Source organism: Salminus brasiliensis, chromosome 10 (genome assembly GCF_030463535.1).
Source record: "Salminus brasiliensis chromosome 10, fSalBra1.hap2, whole genome shotgun sequence".
Taxonomy (NCBI): Eukaryota; Metazoa; Chordata; class Actinopteri; order Characiformes; family Bryconidae; genus Salminus; species Salminus brasiliensis.
The window spans coordinates 37,231,928-37,252,878 of record NC_132887.1 but is presented as its reverse complement, the minus strand read 5'-3'; positions in this window follow the sequence as shown (position 1 = coordinate 37,252,878).

The following is a 20,951-nucleotide window of genomic DNA, read 5'->3' as shown; positions in this document are numbered from 1 at the left end:
GTTAGCCTTATTGCTCTGAGGTAAACCTAAAAAGGCAAACCTCTACTAAACCTCTAACATGTTGACTACATTAGCATCAGAGCTTTTAGGCAACCTCTTGTAGCCTCTTGTAAGGTTTATTAATGTAAATTAGCTACATTAGCCTTGTAGCACTAATGTAAAACCAATGGAAGTAAACGTTAGCCACTTTTCAAATATTTTTGAAGTAAATTGGCTACATTTATTCCATAGATTTGAGGTAAAACCTATGAAAGCAATCTTAAGCCTCTTGTAAGGTGTGTTGAAGTAAGTTAGCTACGTTAGCCTCGTAGCTCTGAGGTAAATGAAAGAAAACTTCTTCATTTAAGGTACATTAGATACAGCAGATCCATTTGTCAGCTACATTATCATTGGCGCTTTGAGAAAAAACCTATGAAAGGAAACTTCAGCCACTTTTCAGCTTTATTTGAACTGAATTTGCTGAATTATTCTCGTAGCTTTAAGGTAAAACCTATAGAAGCTCTCCAGAAGAACTCCAGCCACTCGCCATCTTAATTTAAGGTATGTTAGATAGCCTTACAGCTCTGAGGTAAACCTGAAAAAGCAAACATATCGGCTACATTAGCTTTAGAGCTCTGAGGTAAAACCTATGAAAATAAACCTGACAAGTGTCTGAAGTTTGTTTTCATAGGTTTTACCTAGCTACATTAGCCTCGTAGCTATGAGGTAAAACCTATGGAAGCAAACTAAAGCCACTCGCCATCTTAATTTGTGGTATGTTAGATACATTAGCCTTACAGCTCTGAATAAAACCTAAAAAGGCAAACCTCAGCCATTTTTCAGCTACATTAGCATCTGAGCTTTGAGGTAAAACCTATAGAAGCAAACTTCAGCAACTCCTCGGCTGTGTATATCTGATTTTTCGGCCAAACTATGGCTTTAGTCTTTATGCTGGAGAACTGCCAGCGCTGGAGCAGTTATAAGATAAGGGCAGCAGTAGTGAAGTAAAGCTGTAGAGTTCGGCAGACTTTAAAAGCAGAGAACTAATCGAACTGACTGATATCATTTCATTTTGAGGACGAGTTCACACCGCAGGGCACTGCAAATTTGGAATTACACTATAGCGAAGATGTGCAGCAGAGCTTGATTTCATTCAGAACAACCTAAAATACATGGAAATGGAAATTCTGTTGGGCTTGTCAGGTCTCCATGATATGGAGACAGTCCAGAGAGTAATGTCCAGGGTGTGAGGGGTCGGCTGTAATCTTGCCAGCACATATTGTGACCCTGCTGTTCCAGGGTACACCCAGTGATCTTCTCCGCTGTCCTGATTATGCGGTTTGGCTCGTTCTTGGTGGTGGATGATCCAAACCTGAAGGTTATAGTTAATGTGAGGATGGACCTGATGATTGCTGTGTAGAACTGGCTCTTTAGGGCCTGTGGAAGATTGAAGTTCTTCAGCTGCCTCAAAAAAAGCACACCATGTTCCCCTTCCACATCGGACTCCTGTATATGGTGGTGCCCAGGAACTTGAGTGACTGAACAGTGTCAACTACAGAGCCATGGCTGGCGGTCGCTGTGGAAGCGATGCTGGGCGCGGCCGGTGGGTGCTGTAGTAGTAATGCTGGACAAAGGTGTGAAAAGTATTGACATTCATTCCTCAGGTAGAAGTGAGTGGAGATACAAGGGTTTAAAAAGACTTCTATAGAAGTTGAAGTATCAGCTTAAGCTTTTCACTCCAGTAAAAGTGTAAAAGTACTGGTTTCAGAATGACTTCAAGTAGAAAAGTAAAAGTAATGGAAGGAAAACAAAGGCCGAAAGCTTAGGCCGCGCCACAGGGGTCTATAGTGCACTACCCCCTGCAGTTAACGCAAAGTTAACACACAAAGTTAGCGCGCAAAGTTAGCGCTGCAGTAGCGATGCTAATGCCGTAGTACCAATTCTAACGCTGTGGAAGCCATACTGGGCACGGCCAGCAGTCGACATGGATGTGGTGCTAGGTGAGGCAGACAGTTGCCGCAGTAACGATGCAGTTAACGACACAGTAGCGATGCTAGTGCCGTGCCGATGCTGGGCACAGATGGCGGTCACCACAGTAGCGATGCTAATGCCATGGTTCCAATTCTAACACTGTGGAAGCCATGCTGGGCACGGCCAGCAGTCGACATGGATGTTGTGCTAGGCGAGGCCGACAGTTTCCACGTTAGCGATGTTAACGCCACAGTAGCTAATGCTAATGCCGTGCCGATGCTGGGCACAGGTGGCGGTCACCACAGTAGCGATGCTAATGCCATGGTACCAATTCTAACGCCCCGTAAGTGATGCTGGGCACGGGTGGCGGTCACCATGGAAGACATGTTGGATAAGGCCGGCATTTGCCACGTTAGCAACTGCTGCAGTATAGATGCTGACGCTGCAGTATCAGCGCTGGGCGAGACAGTCACCCGCGGTAGCAATGCTAGCGTTGCTGCATCGATGTTAAGCAAGGCCGGTGGCCACCAAGCTGCTAATGCTGCAATAGCGATGTGGACACACATTAATTACTTCTACAGTACGTCTTCCCAACACTTCCCTTTACAGTAATACTGTAGCAAGGAGACCCAACCCTAGCTTGCCTAAGATTCCCTACGATCAGCACAGATACTAGTTAGCTTTGTAGACCTCAGACCGTCAGTGCGGGAAAACGTCTTCTAGGCAAACAAGAGGCAGTCCTTGCGCATGAGTGTTTTAAGAAAGTCCTTCAGAGGTGCAGAAAGTGTCTGTTTCACAGCAAAGCAGTCTCAGTCTTTTGAGCAGCACCCTAGCTGTAAATTGCTCTCTGAAAAGGGGAAAATTCATTGGTTGCAAAACGGCGGTAGCAGAAGTACACTAAAATATGACAGAGTGGCGCAAAGTGGCGCGTGTTCTTCTCCAGAGCGAGACTGGCAGTTCTCATCAATACTGCCTGCAGAATTCTGTGTATACAGCCACAAGAGTGTCAACAGATCCTCTTTCTGAAGAGTTTCGTAGGACCAAGTAACCTTCCAGCCGAGTCAAACTGTGCTGTGGCTGCTGCGCGAGTTTATTTTGTAATACCACGAGAGACATCAGGTCATTTTTCCATTCCTTTGATCCGAGGACGGTGCTTAACTAGGGGTGGAGAAGGCCATCTGGCCAAGGATCTACATCCAGGCCCGAGGGAAGCACCAGGGAACTCGATTCCCCAAAAGAAGAAAGCTCACCTTCCCCAGCTTATTTCAGACTAGACTGCGCATTTACCGGCTGCACGTTTCCATAAAATTGCGTAACGGGCACTGGCACGCTGTGAAATGGCACATAATCACAAGGAACCCATAGCCTTTGTTGTAATCTGAAGCTCCTGCAATTCACTAATTGGTGCGCCGAGGAACACGAGTGTAATCTTTCTCTTTCTCCTGCAGGTGAGCTGGAACGTGGCTTTGCTTTCCATTAGCTGAAAGCCTCCGAGAGCCTTTCTAAGTGCTGGAAAATGTCATTGTCCTGAGAGAAGCTTCTCCAACCTGGCAGGTTTGTAGGAGATGAAAGACAAATTGTGAATTTGACATAGTTCACGCACAGATTATAAACAAGTCTGAAGTGTTTGAAGGCAACATTTTGGCTCCAGCGGTGGAAGAAGTATCTAAAGGCCAGACTAAAGTAAATTAGGCAGTTGGTATAAGGCTAACCATTGAAATGCTAATTTTGTGAAAGTCAAACCTATCAATTTGACAAATGCATCATAACTCAAGTACTGTGAATTAAAACCAATATTAATATTAGCAAGAAGCTTCCCGTTGAAAAACAGAGACCTCAGAATACAAGTAATGCAAAGTAACAGAAGGGGGTTCTCTCCTCTACAACTCTACAATGCTAAAAGACTGGTTCACTATCTGGTTCAGTGGTCCTTCAAATACAAGGAACCTCTTATAGAAGGTTCTGCGTAGCACAAAATGAACCCTTTTTCAGGACCTATATAAAAACTCATCCAATCCACAATTAAAATTAGCAGTGATAACTAGCTAACATGAATACTTAGCTAGTGGTTAGTGGTTAGCTAACTGTAGCATTAGTTGGCCTGTTTGAAAAAAAATGCCGAACAAGCAAAGAACAAGAAAAGATACGAACTTTCTAAACTGGACAAATAGCATTAAATGTAAGCAGTAAAAGTGGCAATTTAGAGATTATATATAGGTTATACTGTACGTCTGTTTGGCCTGCTGACGTTTGAGCAGTTAAATCTCGAAAGATGTGTTCTTACGAGACTTCCGTCTCAGATATGCGCTGCAAAAATATTTGCCAGTAGAATAACACTATTTAAACTCTCAGGACTAGGAAATGCTAAATTCGGAGACGTTAGCCGAATCCCAAAGCCTAGGCCAAAGCTGCAGCCGAGGAAGGCTAATTTTATGCAGCTGAGTGCTGTTTCCGTTCTGTACTTTGGTTCCATTCCGTTTTCTTTTTTTTTTTTCGTACTCCAGTGTTAGCAATGACTGTCGTAGCTTGGCTGCAGCCCAGGCTTTGGGATGGTAACGATCGTTAGCAGATACTGCGGTTGCACTGAGGCGCACTTTAAGCTACATCTGCTCTCATACGTACAGCTGGCCCTCAGTGTGCACAGAAGGTGGGTGGTAATGTCCTTTTCTGTAAGAAAAAAAAAGTCAAAGTTGGATTTTTCTTTCCAAATCGTAACTTTTTTTTCCTTTATTTTCTTCTACAGTCCTGCTAAGACCTAACGAACAGGCTCCAAAGCGGCTGACGGCATGGGATGGCGTTTGATTGACAACTGGGGAGAGTCTATACCTGTATATGTATGGTATAAGTGGCTGCAGTAATTAGCCGCTGTTATTCAGCCCACCACCGAGCACTCTAATAGCTCTCATTGTGTGTGTGTGTGTGTGTGTGTGTGTGTGTGTGTGGCTGCTCTCTGCGAGACCTGTTCAGCATTGGATTGGAATGAATAACTCGGCATTATTAGACTTATGTAAGAGTCCATCATCTCTCTCCGTATGGGATCTTTTCAGAATCCGGATTTTATTTTGAGATAATCACTGGAGAGACTGAAGGAGTCATTCAGGGTGTGTGTGCGCCGTTAAAGGAGCGGTTCGATAGAACATTTAAATGTACAGTTTTTCCCCAATTACTGCCAACGTAGTCAATCAGCCAAGATATGTTTGCTGCCTAAAGTTTGCCTCTTCGGTTTCGAAGTGGAGCTACGAAGCTAATGCAGCTGACAGCTAAAAGAAGCTTATTAGCATCAGTTAGCATTGCCAGAGTCATCACCTACCTCAGATCACACAGAGGTATTCAGCAATCTAAATATTTTGCTGGTTTTTGACGTCGTCTGACACTCTGTTATCTGTCAAAATGGTCTTTTATATTTGAAAATCCCCACCACTGTAAGAAAGCTAATGCCTGCTTCTGCCCATGGAAAGGTTTCTAGCTGTATGTTAGTGCTAAGTGCTAAATTTGAATGGGAGCTCTTGTAGCGCCCAACATGGTGTCTGTTTACGGGTAAAATCCCGCCCTTCAATAAAAAGAGCCATTCAGCTTCAGAACAAGCCAAATGCTACAAACTCTTCAATGAGTTTTTTTTGTCAGATTTTATCTTTTAAAACTGTAATCTGACCTTTAGTTTTCCAATATTTTGGTCTCTCCTCATTCACAGAGACGAGAGCCTGGTCTTGTGTGACTGGAAAGAACTGCCCAGCGGTGTTGCAAAGATGTCTGCCGAGTGAACAGACTTGCCTGTAAGGACTCTGACATCCACTCGGCCTGCACTAACTAACAGACCTGCCAATGAAATGGTGTATTTTCCAAGATTCAGGTGTGCTTGAGCAGAAAAAACAACATACTGTGCAGGAATCCAGCCCTCTGGGACTGGAATTGCCCACCTCTGGCCTACAGAGCCATTTGTTTACCTCACAAAACTGAACCATACACAAGAAATCCAAACATGATGGTTTATCCCACTTCATAAAGACACTTTATAATTATGCTAGTAGTTAATGCAACTTGTGAGGCATTCCGTGGAGATCCTACAGTCCTAACCAATGGGAGAGCTCACTTGGCCAGGACTTCCCCAGTCACACTAGACATTTGCATTTCACATTGCCTCGTTAATGGACATAACTGGGGCTGGTCCGGAAGCAAAAATTGGACATGGCTAACATTTCACTAGCATCAGAGCAGAGGTCAGAGCAGCAAAAGCAGGCATGCCATTGGTCGTGGACCCAAATTTGCTCACGAAAGTTAAAAGAACTTAATGTGAAATTTCTTAGTGACGAATGTAGCCGACACACAATCGCTCAATGTGGTAAATCCCATTGAAAGTAATGTAGAAATGTTCAAATTTGCTGACGGAAGCCTTGTGTGACAGCTGCTTCTTCATCCAGATTTTAAATGAAACCACCTGATGGTTCTGTTGAATAAAAAATCTACCTAGATTTTCATTAGTAGGTCTTTTCTGAGAGCGCACTGAAGGCCCTGAGGTTCTGCCATTGGTTTTATGTCATGCTAAAAACTGATGATGCAAACTTTTGCTGCCGAACTTGTCTTGATTTACTGCAGTTGTGTTAAGATGGAAAATTAGCATTCTATCGCAGTCTAGCACCTACACACACACGCGTGTTGGTTTTGCTATACTTGTGAGGACCTTCCATTGACATAATGATTACTGTGGCTAATTAACACCACACCCACACCTAACCCTAGCCCTAACCTTAACCTCAGCAACCAAAAGTGGCTCATTTTCAGCTTTTGTATATTAAAAAAAAGACTTTGCAGTTGTGAGGACTTCAAAAAATGTCCTCACTGGATGTCTCCCTGTCCTGTATGAAGTAGGACTGTCCAGTTATGCCTGCAGAACTAAAGGCTTTTACTCTCCACATGCTGTTTTTTCACTTCCCGCTAAGAAAGGGAGGGTGTTTCACATGGCAACTTCTTTTGTCTTCGCAGTTGCATCCCGTCTCGCTGCTGGATCTCGTCGTGACGACACACATTCGCTGAAATGTCTCATGTCTTCCTCTCAGGTAATTTCAGAGAGTCTTACCTCGGTGGAGTGTGTCATCTGTGGTCAGCCCAATTGCGAGGCTTCGTTAGCAATTATCATAATCGTCTTTTAAGTGCACGCCGCTGTTAAAGTGCTTCTTACATAAATCTGAAATGCCAGCTCCCATGGTCACGTACACCCACACACACACCTCCACTGTCAGCATGCCCCCTGAATTCACTCACAAACACACACACACACACACACTTTTTAATGGACTTGCCTTTGTTTGCTGGTACACTGATGTTTCTTACTCTTGCGGTTCCCGCAGTCCAGCGCCTACACGCACACGGCAAACACAACAAACACACACATGTGTTGGTTTTGCTGTACTTGTGAGGACCTTCCTTGACATTATGATTACTGTAGCTAACCCTACCCATATTTTCAGTAAGCCAAAGTTACTTATTGCACTCTTTGAGTTCTTCACATCAGGAGGACCACAAAAAGTCCTCATAAGATACTCCCATGCTTGCAAGGAACTCTGGTTCTCACAAATGTAGAAATACCCCCAAACACACACACACACACACACACGGTTCACAATTCACATTTCCATTTTCACATTTAATGAAGGAAACCCCCACCCGCCTCCGTTATTTTATTTTGAAAGCAACAAAGCAGTGGTTCTCAACTGGTCCTCTGCGGGGTGCGGGATATTAGCTTTTATTTTATTACAGTCAACAGAAATAAATCTGAATCCTTTCCTACAATGTGTCTCATTAGCACCTGAAACCGAAGGTTCAGCAACATGATTCAGCTACAATCACTAAATGGTGAACCAATGACAGCACAAAACATTCAGGGACATGATTGACATTTTAGACTTGTGCAGTCTTGTCAGAGTCACAACAAGACCCACCATTAGACTCCTGCCTTCAGAGAAGATAATGCTAACTGTTTGCCACTGCTAGCCCACCCTTGGACCACCCAGATAACTGGCATTCGTACAAGAATCTTCTCAAACTGATGGCCCACCCAGAAAACGCTAAGCAAAAAAAACAGTGGACCGCCAGCTTTGCTTTGGGCCAATAGTGGTCTGCTATCCTCTTGCTATCAGGATCGCTACCAACCTAAGGCTGAGGTAGCCTGAAATGGGCAATGGGCAACCTCATGTCGAACCTCATGGAAGATGGGCTACAACAGCAGAAGACCGCGTCGGGATCCACTTCTTGGAGGCTGCAGTGACTCAGCACAGGCTCATCAACACTGGACAGTTGAGGACTGGAGAAACGTAGCCTGCTCTGATGAATCTGGATATCTGCTGAGGCTCATACAGAGAGATGGAAGGGTAGGGTCAGAATTTGGCACCATCAGCTTGAGCCCTAAAAGTCAACCTGCTTTGTGTCAAGAGTCCAGGCGGGTGGAGGTGGTGGGGAATGTTCATTTGCGTCACTTTGGGCCTGTTAATACCAATCCATCAAACTCAAGACTATTTGAGTATTGTTGCTAATCAGGTCCATCCCTTCCTGACCACAGTTTACTCATCTCCTAACATCTACTGCCAGCATGATGACAAAGCACCTTGTGACAAAGCAAAGGCTCCAATCTCAAACAAATAACTAAAAATCCAAGTTCTGCCAGGCCTGCAGATTAGACTTTTCCTTTAGCGTTCTGGATCCACATCGTCCAACTCATAATACATATTTCCAACCACACACAAACCCCATTATGTAGACATCCGAAATGCCCCGTACCCACACTCGCACGCTTCCGTTCCATCTCTCCCGAACACACATGGATGCTTACACAGAATTAAGCGGCATATTCACACCCTACCCCTCGTTTTCCCCCTATTCCCCTCATCTCCGGTCGCGTCTGCACGTGACAGACCACAGCTGGCCTTGAGGCCTGTCTCTATCTCAAACTGGCACACACGCAGTGCCCCTCTTACACATGCTAATGCTTCATTTCTGCATTACTGTAACACACGGCGGGCAGTGTTCCGCTCAGCGGCCCCAAAAAACCAACGGCACAATGGAAGCTCTGATTCAGCTCGTGGAGAACTTCATAAGTAGCTGACAGGTGAGGTCAGGAGCGTTAGAGCCAGCGGGGATAAGTAATAAAGTAGAAAACCAAGTCCAAACACTCCGTTCCTGTGGGCAAGTAGCTTTTTGGAATATTCCTGCTTTCGCCCAGGTATAAATGTTCCTGTCCACTTTCACTCCATTACGTTTCAAAAAGTGAATAAACATCACATTTGGAAATGTAGCGGAAACCAGTGAGTCAGCTACGCGTTCTCCCAGGCACCATCTCGTCTCGGTCAGCATGGCTGCGGCTCATCAGCTCATGTGCACTGCATGAAGGAGGGGTTTTGAGGAAGGGGTTATGAGTCATTTTATTTTTATTATTATTTGCTTTTATTATAATAATACATATTTGTATTGATGCCTCACACGTCCACCAACCCAGACCTACATGTTTTTTTTTGTGTCCTTTTCTTTCAAATATGGACTTTTTCTCTTTAAAATTTGATGCAATAAACACTTTATTGAAATTCATTATACAAGACAAAACTTAAGTGAATATGAAATTTCAAATATCATGACTAAGTCAAAGGTAAGAATAAAGTTATTTTAAAAATGTAAAACAAAGAACAAGCCATTATTTCAAGATAAGTTGGCAAGTCATTTTAAGTCATTATTTTAAGATATTAAGCCAAAATGTCAACAAACGCTTCATATTTAAAAATACCAAGTCAAAATTTCTACAATATAGCACTTTTGGCATTTTTACATATTTATACATAATAAATATGTTTAATATTTTGACATAACAATGTATTTCAAATGTAAAGATAATTAGTTATTTTGACTCAAAGTTTTAAGTCAAAGCTTTAACAGAATCAAATCAAATCTTTGAAAATCAAAATGTCAAAAAATACTAAATTAGTTTTGCGATTCTAAATCAAATGTTCAGGAGAAATACGTCATAATTTCAAGGCAAGGATATATATATATATATATATATATATATATATATATATATATATATATATGTCAGGATGTAAAATTTTAAGAAAAGTCCATTTTTGACATACTGCTCTTCCTCTACGTGATGGGAAAAGTGACTCAGCAGTCCAATGCACTGCCAAATTCGAATCCCGAACAATGCCACTTTGCCATCAGCAGCCGGAATCAGAGAGAGCACAATTGGCTGAGCTCTCTCCGCGTGGGTACATGGCGCTCTCTCCCTCTAAAGGGATTAAGTGATGGGGGGGCTACAAACCTGTGGGTTAATTGGCAAAACCAAATTGGAACAAAAATGGAAAAATTACAAAAACACAAAAGTTATTATTCTACAACAGTAAGTAAAAAGTTAAATTAAATTACATTCAAAATCAAATCAGTTTGAAAAATACCAAATAACAAGTAAGTCAAATTTTAATTCATTATTTCACAATAATAAGTATGATTTGAAATTTTGTAAAAAGTTAAAATGTATACTGTTTCAGATAGTTTGGGAGGTTTTGTTCCCTCTACCTGACAAGAATGAGCTTCCCTACTTTAGTGCTGAGCAAAAAAATGAAAATGAAAAAATTATATACAAAAAATCATAGAACATAAAAGGTCCCACCGCTGTTTTTTATGCCATTGCACATTTGATATGTCTGTACATGTAAAATCTGTTAATCGTTAACTTTTACTTGAGTCACTTTCCATAAAACTGTCGTCCAGTTTCCATAAAAAAGTCTTGTACTCCGGTTATGACTGCGATGTACTTTGCACACTGGTAAGGGAAGGGAGTTGGAGAGGTGCAGTCCTGCACCTTTTGACCTGCATGTCCTCTAATTTGAGTGACACTAATGGAACAAGGACTATCTAGCATGCATCAGCTCGAACGCAGTGTCTGAGGAAAAAAGTTCTTAAAGTTTCCAGTGTCTCAGCTCTGCGCTGCCCTTCTTGCCCTGTGTGCCGTGCAGATTGTTATCATGCTTGGTCATTTTCCCGTCTCATTGACTTCACTCAGCCAATGCAAAGATGGTTATTTCTGCCATGTCTGATCTGTGTCTAACCAAACTGGAAATTCACTGATTTCAATGTAGGTGGAGCTTGTAAAGTGGTCAGCGGCTGGAAGTACAAGATGCAAAGAATGTTATGCAAAAGCTTCGACACCCTAGACATTTCAGCTCTCAGACACCCTGAGACACTCTGACTCTTAAAATCCCAACAATCAGCTGCCATGGGCTCCTCTTCTAGGCAGCTGCCTAGCACGTTGAACATTAACATATCTGATGCCCACAAAGCAGGAGAAGGCTGTAAGAAGATAGCAAAGCATTTCCAGATATTAACTTCATCAGTTAGTGATGTAGTCAAAAAACACCAGTCAACAGGAACATTGGAGATTAGATTAGTCCCAATCCGATTCCATTGGCTGAGGATCAGGGCCGATACAAGCAAATTTTAATGGATCGGGTATAGGCTATTTTAATCCCCATCCAGTTACGAGTATTTGCTTTAAGCTCTCTCCGGGTGGGTACATTGCGCTTTCTCCTTCTACAGTGATTAAGTGATGGGGGGGCTACAAACCTGTGGGTTAATTGGCAGAACCAAATTGGAACAAAAATGGAAAAATGACAAAAACACAAAAGTTATTATTCTACAACAGTAAATAAACATTTAAATTAAATTTTAGGTCAAAAGTTCACAAAATCAAATCAGTATTTTGAAATATTAAGTCATTTAAAAAAACAAATAACAAATAAATCAAAATTTAAAAGAGTAATAATTCATTATTTTACAATAATAAATATGATTTTAAATTTTGTAAAAAGTTCAAATGTAGACATACTGTTTCAGATAGTTTTGGAGGTTTTTTTCCCTCTACCTGGCAGGGATGAGCTTCCCTACTTTAGTGCAGAGAACCGCAGTGCAGTTCAGAGCAGACTCATGACGCCATTAACTGACGTTGCTACGGACGATCTCATAAGTTACATAAAAGAGTTGAGAGTCTGTGTTGTGTCGCTATTTTATAGTGGAACATAAAAACAGACCATAATATCTGACCCTTTATAAAACTCTCACTGTGAAACGCTCTGTTTTACCAGCGGGAGAACCACACACCTGTCTGTTTTTAAACCAGCACTGAAGAGCACATTCTGAACCGTGAGGAGGCTAACGCTAATGCTAACACACACACACACACACACACACGCTACCTATAGAATCCCCAATCACACACAGCACATTCACCCACTATAAACCAGTGATTGCACACCAGCAGTATATGCTTCCAAAAGGTGATGTTGCTAAGTGCTGACCAAGCCGGGTGCCCAAATTTGTGTAGCGGGTGTGAGGAGACCAAAGGGGACAAGGGGAAGCACCTTTTAGGTTTATGCCTTATGTTTGTGTAGTGCTTATTGCTGGCTGTCCACCATCTTTTACCATTAGCAACGTTAGCATGCTGCAAACAGTAATGCTAGCAGGACTATCTGCAGCTGTTGGCTTGGATTTAGCTCCGACTTGCTCAGTAACCTCCACAGACGTCTGTAAAGTCACGGGTCGTGGCAGCGTCTATGGGGATGAGCGCTCCAGCGATAAAAGTGAATGCAATTGAAAAAGTGGCCACAATTTATTAATGTTAATGGATTGGAATTGGAGATGCCAAGGTGTAAATATTTCTTTGTGTTTGTGTGTGTGTGTGTGTGTGTGTGTGTGGGTGGGTGGGTGAGTGTGTGTACAGCTTCTAATTATGGCAATGACCTTCACACAGCAACAAGCAAGAGTGTCTCTACTGAAGGATCTGACTCACACGTATGAGCACACATTGACTACAGTCGGGACAATGCTAAGTAAACCTCATATCCCACAATACACACACACACACACATTATATGTACATGCTGTGTGTATTACTGTGGAATAGAAAGGTCGCAAAGGTCACCTGAGGACAAAATGGGCCTGAATGAACTGGTAGTATCCTATTGCGTAAAACTCTACAACCCACAGCTCGTATTACGCTCCATTCCGCCTGCCGCCAGATCCTGGGCTCCTCCACAATAGCGCCTGAATGCTGGATCATAATACCAGCGAATTCAGTGTTTTCTCCAAGAGCTATTATGCTGTTGTTTGACTACACACTATTTTGACTAAAGTATTGGGACGCCTGCTCATTTCTCGTTTCTTCTGCTGAATGAGGTATTAAACAGTGTATCCTGCTTTTGTTGGAGCAACTGTTGCTACTGTCCAGGGAAGGCGGCTTTCTACTACATTCTGAAGCACTGCTGTGAGGATTTGATTGATTGTATTCAGAGATCAACAGGAGAGTTGGTGAGCTCAGGATGTTGGAGGATCACCACCTCACCTCATCGTCCCCGACTCATCAGCACATCCCATAAGTATTGGATAGAGCATCAACTATCATTCCAGAGTAGAGCAGCAGGGATTGGGATTGAGATTGGGATCCGTTGCTCTCAAATCTCTTCAATCCTTCATGGCATGGATTCCACAATATGTTGGAATGCCTGGTCCGAGCGGATCATCTTCCCCACAGATTGTTCTGGAACGCTTTCATGTGGTGAACTTTCATTGTACCACATCCCAATGGTGTTCTACTGCATTCAGGTTTGGACTCTGGTAAGGTCATTGAAGAACCCAGAGCTCATGAAACCAGTGCATCATCATTCTGTAAAAGTAGCCATTAGAAGATGGGTAAACTGTGGTCAGGAAAGGAAGCACATGATCAGCAACAGCACTCATGATAGTCTGTGGCATTCAAGCCATGACTGATTGGTATTCACAGGCCCAAAGTGCCCAGAAAACCTTCCCCATACCATTACACCACCATCTCCACCAACCAGGTCTCTCGGGTCCATGGATTCATGCCACCAAATTCTGACCCCACCATCTCTCAGTGTGAGATTCATCAGACCAGGCTACGTTTTACAGTACAGTGTTAGTGAGCCTGTGATAAGAAATTGCATGCTCAGCCTTCTGGTCTTAGCTGAGAACTGCCACCACTCACTAGATGAGTAAACTTTAGAGACCCAGGAGATCACAGCAGTTCTAGACATCCTCAAACCAGCCTGTCTGGCACCAGCACCACGTTCCAATCACGGAGATCGCATCTTCTTCCTCATACTGATGGCTGAGGTGAACATTACCTGAAGCTTCTGATATCCCATATCCACACGACTGGCTGATTAGATAATGGCATGAGTGAGTTGGCATACAGGCATTTCCCGTAAATTGCTCAGTGAAGGTCTATTCTGGCTCTGCCTTCAACCAGGCTGCATTACAACATAACCAAACCAGTGTCCTAGAGAAAGCTGCCAGATCCAGATTCGCATTCCTACGAATTTTAAATCTTATCATATTGCATAGCAAAAGACACATGCAGTAAAGAGGCAGTGAAGAGCAACATTTTGATTGGATGTTTGCAACATGGGAGATCCTCTAAGGTCAGAGTATAGAGCCAAAGCTTGTTCCTGATTTTACTCCAACAGGAAACTCGGGGGTCGTTTCAAATGTGATGAAATATTTACTACAGGCAACAGCAGTGAGTATTACAACATCAGCCAAATTTAACCCTCACTTCCTTCTGCTGCCCGGGGAACTCAGTACAGAGCCACTGAAATAACTGTGTTAATACTTTTGCTGTCCTTTTTTCCCTCTTCCTTTTTTGACCAGTTCAGGTTCTGGACACAACAGTAGCAGTCAGAGAAAGCTCAGAGAAGTGCCGTTGAGCTTCATTATGAAAAAAATAAAGTATTGGGACACCTGCTCATTTATTGTTTCGTCTGAAATCAAGGGTTAATTAGGTCATTTTATTTAATAAAATCCTGTTTTTATTATTTTTTATAGTTTTTTTTTTTGCATTAATCTTTTTTAGCTGGAAACATATGAGGCGTCAATTATTGATACACTTAATGTACAAATCCAAACAGGCCTTTTTTATTTAGGCAGTTTTTTTTCTGGTTTGGTATCTAGGCAGGTACAGGCAAGCAAGCACTCTCACTGGTTAGGTCTTCAGGAGCTGGACTGAAGGCCTAAAGCCATGGTTTCTGATAGGGTTTCGGGGTCCCCAAGAGGTCTCCGACATAGCCACAAAACTTAATTTCAGTCCATTTTGGATGGTAAAGGTGGTTGTAAAGCTCATGGTCAAACAGGTGAAAAGCCAGCTTAGCTTTTGAACAGCATAGTTTGTGTTTTCATTTAGGTTTGATGGATGGTCGATTAGCTTGTTCACGGTGGGCTAACAACAACATGTAGCTTGTATTTTAGCTTGCAAGCAGGTTAGCGGAATAAATGAATGAAGCTGTGCCAGCCCTCACATTACGTTTGGAATAGTTTACAGCCTAAACCCAAGCAAAGTGTAATGCTTTTGCAATATTTAGCATTTCAAAGCTATTTAAAGTCTATAAACAGCTTTGTCTGCTAGTTTCTTTTCTGACTTTAAAAGGCAAAGGCGGCAGGTAGCAGTGATTTCTGGGCTGCTAAAGTTGCTCCTCCAGGGACTCATAATAAACGTCAGTTGAGCTAATGCAATAACGCAGTGCTCCTTAAGATTCCTCTGAGAGCAAATGGCGAGGCCAGGTGGACGAGAGTTTGTTAAAGCTGGTGTTCAAATGGGCATTCGGTCAGATGGTAAAAATGGAAAACAGCAGCGGCAGCAGCTTAGTCCCAGGACTCTTTACTGAAAGTTTCACTGTAAAATGGATACATACGGGATTAAGTTGCTAGCAGGAATTAGCATTAAGGAGTTTTGATATTTACGGCCCAAACCAGTGACTGTAGAAACGTAAAAAGGCCAGCACAGCATCTCTCTCAAAACTGAAGCCACAAGAGGTCTAGTGCCTCTGCTGGTTGGTTGTGGTATGATGTGTAGCTCCGCCCACGTGTAGCTCCGCCCATACCATATGTTAAAATGATGAAAATAGGCCATTTTCCATTTCATCTTTCCATCTTTAGTGTCTAATTCAGTTAGCTTTTCCTGTGCTAATATTGGCACATGTCTTATTTTCCCCCAGAAATCTATTTCTGCTATATTGTAAGAAGGCGGGGTTGTGCTTAGGAATGAAGTGATTGACAGCATTGCCCACACTTTTACTGTAGAAACATTCCAATTACCAGACAAACTGCGTATCCAGGGAGTAAATCCACTCTGCTTCTGCACTGTAAGCTCAATGAAGGCGGTCTGAGACACTCGGGCTTGGTCTGGGAGAAAAGGGGGTGGGTCTACCAAATGAGCAGGAGACTTTGACTCACAAATTTGACAACATGGCGGACGGTTTCGGCTTCATTTCTATACAGCGGAAGGGAATGGAACCACAGCATCCATGGTTTTCTACTGACAGGCTAGCTCTAATAGCCACGGTCCACCGCTGGCCTTGGGTTTGCTATGCTGGAAGTACAGAGCAGTGCTCATGCTCAGGCCTTTCCTCCTGGTGAACTGACTCTGGTTTCTTCTGCCGGATGAATAATGAATGGGAGTGTGTCCCGCAGAGACGCTGAAGCTATTGGTACGGAGTAATCCTCTGCTAGCAGAAATCTTTACAGGCCGCGACAGAGGCACAGCAAAGCCGACAGCGCCGATAAGAGCTAGCCTCTCTGGGGGCACAAGAATTGCAGACAGAAAAACACACCCCTACTCATGGTAAATATGGGAGCAATACAAACTACACACACACACACATACACACACACAGTCACTCAAGTTTAAATTTATGGCACTTAGCAGACGCTCTTATCCAGCGCCACTTACAGAAGTATCCCTGACCAGGGTGCACAGGCTAGGATCCTCAAATCTACCTCTAAGCTTGGATACTGCTGTATATTAAAGCCACTGCTGATACCTGGTGTAGGTTCATGTAGCATAGTGGATAACAACATTGCCTTTCCCAAGACAGGCTAAGGTTCAACCTGGCTGGACAAGCCCACCAGTCAACAAACGTCCTTGGACAAGACTCCTAATGCTACACTGTAGTATTGTGCGTCTGTTGTGGAAAGTCCCTTGGAGAAAGGGTCATGGCCATGGTGGCACAGCACTAGCGGCACTTAGGGCAGCCTGACATTGTGCAACATCGCTGGCCCTGGCCTCCAAATTCCCCAGATCTCAAACCGATTGAGCCTCTGTTGGTTTCTTGAAACTGTCAAGGCATGGACTCCACAAGACCTCTGAAGGTATCTTGTGGTATCTGGGATTCTTTGGGCCCTGCGAAATGTTCTGTATGGGACTTCCATAGATGGCATCAACAAAGTTCACAGGCTCTCCTCCCTTGGAGTAATTTTGGTACTGCCTGATGTTTTGGAGATGGTCTGACCCAGTCGTCTAGCTATCACAGCTTGGGCCTTTACCAAAGTGGCAAGTTCCCACCTCTTGCCAGGTGCCACGGGAACCAGACAATCAGTTTATATGCCGATCAATGTATATGTCTACCTCCATCAAATGTAGAGCCGTAGATGGCCAGGTTTTCACATGGATGATTATATCCACCAACTGATAATGGCCCTTCAAACAACTACTTATCCAGCTCTTTTTAATCCACAGATATCCTCCTCAGCCACCCCGGGACTGGAGGCTATTTAAGTCTCGGAACTGCAGGATGCATCTTGATGGACTGTGGGAGTGGTGCATAGGGCTCAGTCGGGCTTGCATTGGATATTAGAATGCAGTAAGTTTCCATGCAGCGAGTACAGACTTTACTGATCTCCAGAGAAATTCCCATTCAGTAAATCCATAACACTCCACTTACTGCAGTATCAGCTCCTTTAACCACTGTGGCGTTGAGCAGAATCTGCAAATGTTCCCACTGTGAGCCTTAGGCCCATTTGAGGGTTTTTCTACTGGACTGAGTCTTATCAGTGAAAGAAAGATGGTCCAGTCTACTTAGCCTAACAGGGCAAACTCTTCCTTTTTTATGGCAGGTGACTCTGCTTAAAGCAGCTCACCACTTTATATTTATATTTTTTAGGGCTTTAATGCAGCAGGATTTTCTGGAATGCCACCTCATTTAGCAAGTCATAATGTTAATAATAATAATAATAATAATAACAACCTGTGTGGCGTTAAAGATTCTTTCATTCGTATCATCTGGCAGGTACTGGTTACTGGTGTTTACTGAACTCTGAATTGAGTCTCAGGTCAAATCTGAGTCAACCCTGGAGTCTCTGGGGTGCTCATCTGAGTTGAGTCTTAAGGCTCTGGGATACGAGGCTGACTTGAGTCTTGAGTCCTGAATCTCTGAGGTGTGAATCTGAATTGAGTCTCAGGTCTTTGAGGTGCGCTTCAGAGTTGAGTCTTGAGTCTCTAGGATTTCCGTCTCAGATTTCAGAGGTGATTCTTGAGTCTCCGAGGTGCAAATCGAAGTATCTGGGGTGTGAGTTGAGTCTTGAGTCTCTGGGGTACAAGTCTGAGTTGAGTCTTGAGTCTCTGGGCCTCAAGTCTGGCTTGAGTCTTGAGTCTCTGGGGTACAAGTATGAGTTGATTCTTGAGTCTCTGGGGTACAAGTCTGGGTTAAGTCTTGAGTCTCTGGGGTACAAGTCTGGGTTAAGACTTGAGTCTCTGGGGTACAAGTCTGGGTTGAGTCTTGAGTCTCTGGGCCTTAAGTCTGGGTTGATTCTTGAGTCTCTGGGGTACAAGTCTGGGTTAAGTCTTGAGTCTCTGGGGTACAAGTCTGGATTAAGTCTTGAGTCTCTGGGGTACAAGTCTGAGTTGAGTCTTGAGTCTCTGGGGTACAAGTCTGAGTTGAGTCTTGAGTCTCTGGGCCTCAAGTCTGGATTGAGTCTTGAGTCTCTGGGGTACAAGTCTGAGTTGAGTCTTGAGTCTCAGGGGTACAAGTCTGAGTTGAGTCTTGAGTCTCTGGGCCTCAAGTCTGGGTTGAGTCTTGAGTCTCTGGGGTACAAGTATGAGTTGATTCTTGAGTCTCTGGGGTACAAGTCTGGGTTAAGTCTTGAGTCTCTGGGGTACAAGTCTGGATTGAGTCTTGAGTCTCTGGGGTACAAGTCTGAGTTGAGTCTTGAGTCTCTGGGCCTCAAGTCTGGGTTGAGTCTTGAGTCTCTGAGGTACAAGTATGAGTTGATTCTTGAGTCTCTGGGGTACAAGTCTGAGTTGAGTCTTGAGTCTCTGGGCCTCAAGTCTGGGTTGAGTCTTGAGTCTCTGAGGTACAAGTATGAGTTGATTCTTGAGTCTCTGGGGTACAAGTCTGGGTTGAGTCTTGAGTCTCTGGGGTACAAGTCTGGGTTGAGTCTTGAGTCTCTGGGGTACAAGTATGAGTTGATTCTTGAGTCTCTGGGGTACAAGTCTGGGTTGAGTCTTGAGTCTCTGGGGTACAAGTCTGGGTTGAGTCTTGAGTCTCTGGGGTACAAGTATAAGTTGTGTCCTGAATCTCTAAAGTGTGAGTTCAAGTCTTTAAATCGTCCTGCTTGGCTGGACTGTGGTAGTTGTAGTTTTTTTACCCCGTGTATTTGTAGTCCTGCATGTCCTTGACCAGATTCCAGCAGAGATAGCCGCAGTAATTTGTAATTAACTGGAGTTATGTCTTAATGGACTTTATTGGCAGACGGCCTCGTAGACTCAGCAGGGGTTAGAGTACAGATGTTTCTTACTGGATACACACACACACACACACACACACACACACACACACACACACACACACACAGTGAGCCAGCGCATGCAACAATACTAGATTATGCTTCCACATCTAATCGGAGGTGAAATTGCTTGCAGCTGAGTACACTTGTGCTGGACGTGTTCAGGGTTTTGACTGAACACACACTCCCGTCCACTCACAACAGCGGTACCGAGAGCAAGCACTGGCGGTTCTGGCCCGGCTGACTGCAATATCTGTCATATTGTTACTTGATGCCAATGGCTTTATGAGCTGTTATGGAGACAAACACCATAACAAATAACTCCAGTGTTAGTGCTGGAGCTCCTCAGAGCTCTCACTCACACTTATTGCTTTACATAATTTGGCATATTAGCGAGTAACCACGTGCACACACACTCACACACACATGCACCCAAAATGTAGTTCTTGGCCTAGTTCTTGTTCTGTGACTAAATGCACTCTCTTTTTTTCTGCCTGGTTTCCTCTCTCTCTCTCCCCTCGTATGTCTATTGTTTCTATCTCTCTCGCTCTTTCTTGATCTCGTCATAGACCTTTACTGTGTGTACCTGCATCTTAACTGGCCTGGGTTGGTGACAACCATGTCGGAGAACATCAGACTCATTCAGATGGGATTTTTTTTTTAGGACGGTGTGGTGTTATGAGTCGCTAAGAGCAAACGCAAACAAGGGACTGTGTCACATCTTACAATCATAGACCCCTTTTCCACTGCAGGGCTGAACGGATCGGCTGTTCCGATGCCTTTCCCACACGGATGTGGTTCAGCCCGGAACATTTTTTTAAAACCGGGCTGAGTCTAGTTTTCTCTGCATGGTTTGCAAGGTGGCTTGATGACGTTTGGTAGATCCTTCATGCCACTGGTCTGTGAGGCTAATGTAGCTAACACAGCTATAGCTGTCTGTTAGCATAGGGCTAACTGTATGCCAAAGTTTAAGTGGATTCCAGCATAGCTTGTTAGCTTGCATTAGCTAGCTACATTAGCCCTATAGTAGCCGTGTGAGCACTTCTTGTACAGCCTTCTTGGCAGTGTGGCCCGTTTGGTCCTGCTGTGAAAAAGAGGCCATAGTCTGTTGCGTAGCCAGAAGCAGTCGTAGCAGTGTGGAAGTCTGATTGTTGCCTGTACTTCTGTCCACTTTTAAGGGTAACAGTAGCTTTAATAACGCTTGATAAACAAGGCCCAATGATTCCTTTAGCAGCTGAACCTCTCAGATAGCACTGGAGCTACACTCTGGATGGCAGCAGTCCTCCAGGAGGATGCTCTTTGTCCAGTAGCTTAGTGGCACACCGAGCCACACCGGTCTCTGGTCAGCACGACCTGCCAGTGCCACAAACAGCACAGTCCACTGGGACCTAAAG